This window comes from Chenopodium album, chromosome 13 (assembly GCF_948465745.1).
Source record: "Chenopodium album chromosome 13, dcCheAlbu1.1, whole genome shotgun sequence".
Taxonomy (NCBI): domain Eukaryota; kingdom Viridiplantae; phylum Streptophyta; class Magnoliopsida; order Caryophyllales; family Amaranthaceae; genus Chenopodium; species Chenopodium album.
Genome location: NC_137846.1, coordinates 47,992,731 through 48,001,737, shown reverse-complemented (window position 1 = coordinate 48,001,737; position 9,007 = coordinate 47,992,731). Strand labels below are relative to the sequence as shown.

The following is a 9,007-nucleotide window of genomic DNA, read 5'->3' as shown; positions in this document are numbered from 1 at the left end:
CTTTAAACTTGATATGACATGTGCCATGTAAATAAAAGCCAAGTCTTAATACTGAAGGGTGGCTAGTCTCGAGAGTGAGGGATAGCTCAAGTGGTGGTTAGAGCTTCCTTCCCAATTCTTGGAGATCCTGGGATCGATTCTTACTCCCGCCTTTGTGGCTCTCTAAGCACCAAAAATAATAATAATAAAAAAAAGGCAGGCTAGTCCAGCTCTTAATAAAAATTGTAATTTTTTATGTTACTTTCTTAGTTCCTAGTTTCTTAAATTAATTTCAATTCAGTAAAAATAATTTCAGTTCAATAAAACTCAGTAATTTCAAAAAAGAAATATAATAGAAATTCAGTAAAAATAATTTCAGTTCAGCAAATATAATTTCAGTTCAGTAAAATTAATTTCAGTTTAGTAAAAATATTTAAGATCAGCAAAAATAATTTCAGTTCAGTAAAAATAATTTTAGTTCAGCAAAAATAAGGTGAAAAGAACGGGGCCTTACTCGGCTTTTTTTATTTTTTATTTTATTTGGTGCAAAGCTTTCTCATATTATTAACACATGCTTTAGAGTTAAAGAGTGTAAAAGTCGAATTTTTTGCATTGTAAAAACATGGAGTACTCATATTTTATTAAGGAAAATTTATCTAAGATAACCGTTTAAAAGACAATTTTTGTTTAAGATAACCTTTTAAATTTTTTTTGGCAAAGTCAGACCCTAATAAAAAGTTTTTTTTGTTGAGGACGACCAACCTGCACTTTCAGGCATTGACTCATCGGAATTCGGCGTTGACTCCCACGTGAGCTACACATGACACACATTTCTCCTAATTGCACCCCTTTCCCTCTAATTTTTTCACATAAAAACCCCTTAAAATCATTTATTCCTATTTAATTCTCCACTTTTAGAGAGAGATCATTCCACATTGTTTTGAGTATAGAATTTTTGTGGATCTGCATATCTTTTAGAAAACACGCCATTAACTTTAAAGGTTGACTCTGTTAACTTTCTATTTCACGGCGATTAAAAAGACGTTATCTATGATATTTTATTTATTACGATTTACGAGTTTTTTTTTTTAATTTCTTAACTATTGAAAATTGTGAGTTGTCCAACTATTTTACCCAATGCCTATGCCCCCCCTTTTTTTTTGACACAACACTATGCCTATTTTCTCTATGCCTTAGGTCTTAAGATTAGAATTTTCTCAGACCCAAAAAAAAAAAAAACTGTATAGCATCCCTCTACCTTAACTTCAACTTCAACCAAAATTGGGCAAACCCCAATTCTTAAACCCTAATTTGAAGATGAATCACGAGCTTCTCCGAACCCTAATCATTCCCGATGACTTGATCTTCGACCACATTCTACCCAGACTCCCGGTAAAATCCCTAATTCGATTCAAGTCTGTTTGTAAGAATTGGTATAATCTTATTTCTACTTGTGAATTCGCTAAATACCACCTTCAATTTTCTTCAGTTTCTCCTCAATTTTTGTTAACTAGGTTTATTTCCAATAAAATTGCTTATTGGCGTGATTTTTATTTGTTATCCTATGATGAACACAATAAAAATCTAGAAGATTTAGTTCAATTGGATGCTCAATTGAGCTATTTTTTTATGAGTAAACCAACAGATGTAGGATGTTGTAATGGTTTGGTATGTCTGTATTTTACTGAGGATATATATAGTGTCAAAAATTTTGCTTTGTGGAACCCTTGTATTCGTAAATTTCGTAAAATTTGCACCCCTTCTGGTGGATGGTTGTGTAAATGTGGTTTTGGTTATGCATCAGCTCTCGACGATTACAAAATATGCGTTGCATTTTGCCCGTTTGAGTATCCTAGACCTGATACATCGCGTACCCAGTTTTGGGTTTTTTCATTGAGAGTGGGAAAGTGGAAAGAGATTAAGTTTTCGAGTGGTGCCGATGATTTGATTAAATCTCAGGGTGTTGTGAAAGGAGTTTATGCTGGTGATTCTCTGTATTGGTATGTTTATGAATCGGGAGGTTTGTTTGAGCAACGGATTGTTTGTTTTAGTTTAGTCGACGGTTTCACCTAGTGAGTATGTTGATTTTGATTGTTTTGAGATGAAAGGGTGTTTATCGTTGCTTTGTCGTGCACATGATCAGTCCTATGGTGTTTGGATTCTGAAGCAACAAGATGGTAATGATTCTTGGGAGAAAGTATTCTCATTACCTTTCACACTTGCTGATGACCTTCATGCTTTTTCTCCAGCTGGTTTGTGTTTGGTTAAACATTTGCAGCAGCTTAAGTTGGTTGATCAAACTCTAAAAGAACTCGAAAATGTCCAAGGTATTGATTTTGGCTGGGGTGTGTGCTCAGTACATCGTCATGTTGAGAGTCTCATCTCACCCATTTCTCCCTTTAAAACTGTGCAACTATATTGGCATTCTTGGATCTAAGTAGCACAAAAGCGGCAGCTCAAGTTGATTGAGCATGCCACAGGAATGTATTTTGATGGGGGGTGTATATTTGGTACATCAACATGTTGAGAGTCTCATCTCACCTATCTTGCCTTTTAGGATTGTACAAAAGTATTGGCGTACTTGGATTTGATTAGCACAGAAACGGCAGGCTCAAGTCGGTCGATCCAACCATAGAAGACTTGAATATGCCCATGAGTCCATTCTCATCCTTTGTTCGTGGTTGGATTTTGGATAGCCTGAAAACAGATCAACACTTCATGGCCCTCATCCTATCCACCCGTCTTCATTTTGCCATTTATTATACAATGACAGGGATGTGAACAAATGAACAACACGACATGGGAGATGCAATGTTTCTGAATTGGTAGGCAGTGTAGCATCTAATGTCTACTTGTTTGTCCTATATTTTTTGTTAAGTTCTGCAAGCTAGAGGTGAATTCCTCGTTGCCGACTAAGCTAGTAGCACAGTTGCTGTAATTGTCTTTAGCTTTATCAGCTAGTCTTGCAATTGTATGCTAATTTCTGATGTTACTGGCATGCAGCTCCTTAATTCTTGAATATTAACAGAACTTTTTTATATGTTGGAATATGTCAACAATTTGTCTGATTATAACTTTTTGAGTTGGTTAAAATTAGTTCTGCAACTTGGCAATAGCTGAAATTACTCGTAGACTCATAGTAATAAATGTTTATGTATGCATATCTTACCAATTGGTATGCTGTATCTTGTAATTTCTTCAACAGGTGCATGAAGAGCAACTACAGAAACCATAATGTATACTGTGCATCATATTGAAGAAGCAATTTGTAGGCAGAAACCCGACTTTACTCTTCGCCAAGGTAAACATTATTGTTGCTAACGAAATTTCCATGGCCACCCCTACCCCGACGAGGCTAGTTATACTAGACTTGCTCTTCGGCGTTCTAGTGTAGGCAAAGTTGTTCTCTTTCAGCACTGAAGATCTTAGTAATGGCTCATTGGCTTAGTATAATTATGACAATTCTAGCAATCAGCAAGGACATTAATAAGCCTTATTCTTGTCCTCATTTAAACACCTAGGAAAAATGACAAGCCATTGATCCTCGATGCTAGGAGAAATAGTAAACGATACGTATAGGAGTCCAGACAGCTATGAAAATGGTCGAAAGTTATAAATGATCGAGCAAGATGTTTGATTTCCTTAGTGCTTATCGATCCATGGAGTTTGCTATCCATGGAGTTTGCTTGCTAGGTCTATGAGCTGCTTGGGCGAATAGGGAAGACTCTAATGAGGGTTTTTAGCTCATTGACTTCCTCCACCGTGCATATTTTCATGGATACCTCATGTGCCGAAAGCCTAAGAGCATAACGTTACAGTAGCAACAATCTATACAAAAAGAAAGGCTCATAATTGGATCAATCATAGAACACTAAAGGAGGCATTATGTTTTTTTTTTTTTTTTTCCTTTGAAACACCCCTTTATACCATAAAGAAAATGAGACAAATTCGATGAGACAATTAAAATAGGAATATATGGCAAGTGGGATAGAGAGAGTACAAGGTGATCATAAGCTAAAAAACTCATTCGTACACAACCCACTACACCTTGCACAAACTTCCATTTCTGTTTATATTTTCAAACATAGGTACAACTTTCGGGTGTACCTTATATTTTCGCATACTAATCAGGTTTGAGATCCAATTAATCCGATCCTCTTCTTTCCTCCAACGACTTAAATTTTGAGTAAATATTACCTGTAATATGATCTGTTTGTTTGTAATAAGATGTTTTGATTTGTTTATTAGGGCCGGGTTTGGTTTAATATGGTCTAAATCTTGATAGACTAGTGTCAATATACATTTTTGTCTCACCTTGAATTAACCAAGAAGGTATCTATTAAAAGTTTAAAACCCTATTATTTAATACATTACATTCAAATATCATAGATAAAGATAATAAGAAGAAAAGGAGCATAAAAAATGGGAGGAGGATATGAGTCGTAGACCACTTTTACCATTTGAAAAATTCATCAAAATATTCGTTTTGGTTGGTTCACTTGTAAAAACGCTACATTAAGAGGATCCGCTAAATGTGCATGTATTCCATTGGACCCACACATTGCATAAATATCTCCTAAAGGCTAAAGTTAGGAAAATTAAAGCAATTGTTCAACTCTTCTTCATCTATAAATAGCAAGCCATATTACATCAAATAAAATCACAACAAACTCATATCTACAAATATCTTATTAAGCTCAAAACCTCTTAAGAGTTTTCTTCAAATTCATCAACTTATCAACATGTCTGGCAAATGTGGAAACTGCAACTGTGCTGACAGCACCCAGTGTGTGTAAGTGCATTTTATTTAGCTAACTATTCATGCTCAACTATGCCTAATCAAACTTTGTACATATCAAATTAGTACATGTTAATAATTCGTTACAAATTGATGTGTTACAAATTTAGATAATCTAAGGGGTTAAACGAATGGCAGCTACAAAATTACGTGTGATATCATTCAATATATTACTCAACTTGAAAAGTTAAGGTCTTGAACATGATTTTTGTTCTGTATTATAAAATAATGTGAAAAATATATGTATTAACAAAGAATACAATAATAATTTAGTAAAATGATCGAACAAGGGAACAAGGGAAACCAATTTGTTTGTCTTAAAATGAGCAATTTGTTTTATATTTTTAATATTATTGATCAATTTTGTACTCTTGCAGGAACAAGGGAAATCAGTATGGAATTGACACCGTGGCTCAAGAAGTCATGTAAGTTCCAAAAATGTCACGATTATTTCTTCTTATTGGGATCACTTTATATAAAGTCGTAAACGTAACAAAATATTTACTCCTAGTATCTCTAAAAGTTTTAACTAGTTGAATAGTGATTATCTTAAAATAATAGTCAAAACGTACACACTAGTTGAACTATTAGAGACGGTGGGAGTAGAGTAATAACGCTTAATTAACATCTAATCTATTATATTATAAAGCAAATAGATCATTGATGGTGTTTAACTTGCTTCTTCTTTGGCTTCGATTATGCAGCTCCTACGATGGTATGGTGATGGAAGGCGGTAACTGCGACAGCTGCAAGTGCGGCGCTAGCTGCGCCTGCACCAGCTGCTCATGCTGCTCGCACTAAGCAAAGCAACCTCATTAGATGGAAGGCCTTATCATATTATCTACTTGTATTTAATATGAGCTTCTAATCTACTTAATTATGCACTTTATACATTATGTATAAGAAGACTTATTTATTATTGGAATAATTTGTTACTTTGTATGCTATGTAATATGGCCCTGTGCCTAATTATATTTGCTATCAATATTATTGCATCGAATTTATTATTAGCTATTGATCAGTCTCATTTTGTTAATATTTTGAGATTATGTTGTGTGCAACCGAAAAAAACCCAATTAAATTAAAACTAGGCAATAATGCAGAATTCAACGACAAGTGCTTGGTTAGGGCACATAATTTACGCCTGAAAATATAAGTACGTCATTTTAGCTAGTTCTTAAGTATTTGATAACTTAATCCCACCTAATTGATCTTCAATATATATATATATATATATTTTTAGAGCCACATGAGAATCGATCCTAAGATCTCTTGAAATTAGGAGGGAAGCTCTAACCACTTGAGCTATCCCTCAATCTCATTGATCTTCAATAGTTGCCTATTATGATAGTATATGTTGTCTATCTTTAAAATAAGAGAAACTTCACTATTGTCATCCAAACATAATTAAGTCACTTTACAATAACGATGAAAGTATATATAAATCAGCCAACTTTACAAGTTACTGTAAGTCCGTAATCGACCTTATAAACAGTTACAACTAAAGTGAATGGGGGAATATTTTGGATTTAATAGATGCCATGCAAGTAATTTGCATGATTGATAAAAGAGGAAAGTTTGTCGTTTGAATAAAAAATTGGGAGAAAGTGAAAACTAGATGCAAGAGGAGCAAAGAGTTAAAGCTACTTAGAGCAACTCCAAATTAGCTTGTTATGTCACATAAATTTTTAAGCTAATTGTCATTTTAGCTCCAATGACTAGCTAATAGCTTACTATTTAAATGGACCACACCTTCTTAATTTACGTTGATAAATTTCATTTTATTTATTTTGATTTGTTTTATTTTAGCAAGATTTTTTCTAAGCAAATTAGCTTGACAAAGCTAATTTGTCTAGCTAAGCTAATTGCATTTTTTAGCCTCAATGGTTAAGCTAGTAGCTAGGGATTATTTAATATTGCAAGCAAGTCCCTACCTACCACCATTGGAGTTGCTCTTAGCAGCAAATAATTAACGAAAGTGCCTCATTTTCACGGCGAAAAAAATTTGCACGCGAATCAATACATTTTTTGATGCGTAAAACGAGACACTTATGTTATTTTTTTTCCCAATTTTGAGCTCAATTCGGTCCATAAGAACTAAAATAACCTCTAAAACCTTGACGAGACATTTTTCGGCATGTAAATCAGTGAAAAAATTAAATTGGGTGACAATTTACAATTTGTTAGTACATTCGAGTTGTAATTTGTATTTTTTTTAAATGACTGCAATTTATAAAATATAAACTTTAAATGACATTGAAGAAATTTCTCTAATATTATTAAGATAGATTTATACAGAGTATATTTTAATTAGTTTAAGAATGCGAGGCCTCATTTAAAAAAGAAAAAACACTTAGTTGCTTTTGCACTAATTTTAATTTATTAAACAACCAAAAAATCAAGTTTGGTATAAAGTTTTTTAACGTACTAGTTACAAAGTTAGCTTCATTACTTCATGGCCAAAATGAAAAAGTTTCTAGGTGAAATTTCTCATGAAAACCTTCTGGTGAAATTTTTCTCATGACCGCCCTTCTGAGATTAATCTGTATGTATAGTATAGTCGGACTCTTTGTCTATTAATTGATATTATTACTCTATATGCTTCTTAAAAAAATAAAAAAATAAACATCAGTAAATTTCTTCGTGAACTATAATTGGTGATATAAAAATCGATGACAGCAAATACTAAACTAAACTATAAAGTCAGCTAGTCAAATTAAACAGATTAAACGAACCACCCAATGAACCAACAATCAAACAAATCCATTACGCAACGAGGAAGTACAAGACATCAACATCTAGACTCACTTTGATAACAAGTTGGCCGAACCACAATTGCTAAAGCTTAGATTCTTATGAAGAAGCATACATCCAAATGGCTTTAATATGACATAGACTTGATAGGAAGAATATTATAGATTGAGCACTTGATAAAATAGATGTGACAATAATCCCTAATTTGTGTACTACTTTGGTTTTTATTTGTTTTTGCATGGATAAAAAAGGTTGCACCATAATAATAAGACCATAAAAGTGTAGACTAGACTAAACTTTCCACATCAAAGATTCTCGGTCATGGCAACAAGCAATTGTAATGCTAGCCATCCAAAATTAATTAAAGGGGCCTTTTGTTATCTACTTTCAATCTTAAATTTTATCCTTTCATTAGTTAAAAAAAGCAAATTATTCTGATTCTATTGTCCATTTCTAATTTTCCTTTTACAGCAATTTGATCTCTCATAGATGCAATGGGCCAAAGAGCATTTGTTGATTAAGGTTACGTACAAGTTTTTTAGTTTTTATGAAGTGTTAGCTCTCGAACATACATAAGTACGGGTAGTGATGAATTTGATGTTTAGCCAATGGCTCATGATATGATGCGTAAATGCTCTCAATCTCTCATCTCTGTCTATATGCCCTAGTTGCCTCCTTGGTTAATTTTTACCGGCTTTGATCAATTCTTACATGATCCTTGGTTTAAAAAAAATGCAATGGAGGGTAATTGGCGATTACATACATAATCAAAAGTTGTTCCCAATTTTAAGTTGGAACTTTGGAAGGACAAAATTACTTGCCTTCTCTCAATAAAAGAGAAATACCACTATCGATTCTTAAAACTGCTTCAATAGCAACATAATAGACGATTCAATTTCTGGTGATAGATATAATTATCAACTATATTTAAAAATGCAACTCCATATGCAAGGAAGAAATTATGCATAATAACTTAGAATATGTAGCCAAATAAATTATTTGTATAGGAATGTACTTGTTTTTTCTTCAATATACAATTATAGGTGAATTTCAACATTAATTGAAAACAGAGTGGTAATTTTGGTAAATTAAGACTTAGGCAAATCGTGCATACACCCCCAAAATAACAAATTAACATTATTAAGGTTCGTCGATTATTGGAGATTGATTAACACTACTCGACAAGGTTTAGTTCGTCTCAAGCTCCAAGTGTAAGCTTTAGAACTCACAAAAGAGATGATAAGAAAACGATTGATAGATCCCATAAAAGAAAAGATAACATAAGACTCGAGAGAAGAATAGAATGCCAAAACCCCCCACATTGGGAGGGCACCACCATCTTCTTAAATCCGTCAATTCATCCGATTCCCTTTGAATGGTGCCCCTCTTGCGTGTCGTGTTGCTCCTCTTAGAGCAACCCCTTATATCGAACCTAAACGTAAGCTAGCTCTTCCTCTATAAATACTGACCTGCGTA

At 33.5% G+C, this 9,007-nt stretch overlaps 1 long non-coding RNA gene across 1 annotated transcript; it reads left to right on the top strand.

Moving 5' to 3' along the window:
- Positions 1-4,613: 4,613 nt before the first annotated feature.
- Positions 4,614-5,791, top strand: LOC145576764 (uncharacterized). The gene is made up of 3 exons (XR_014098547.1): positions 4,614-4,771; positions 5,155-5,202; positions 5,482-5,791. It is a non-coding gene; the product is annotated as an uncharacterized LOC145576764 (long non-coding RNA).
- Positions 5,792-9,007: the final 3,216 nt, after the last annotated feature.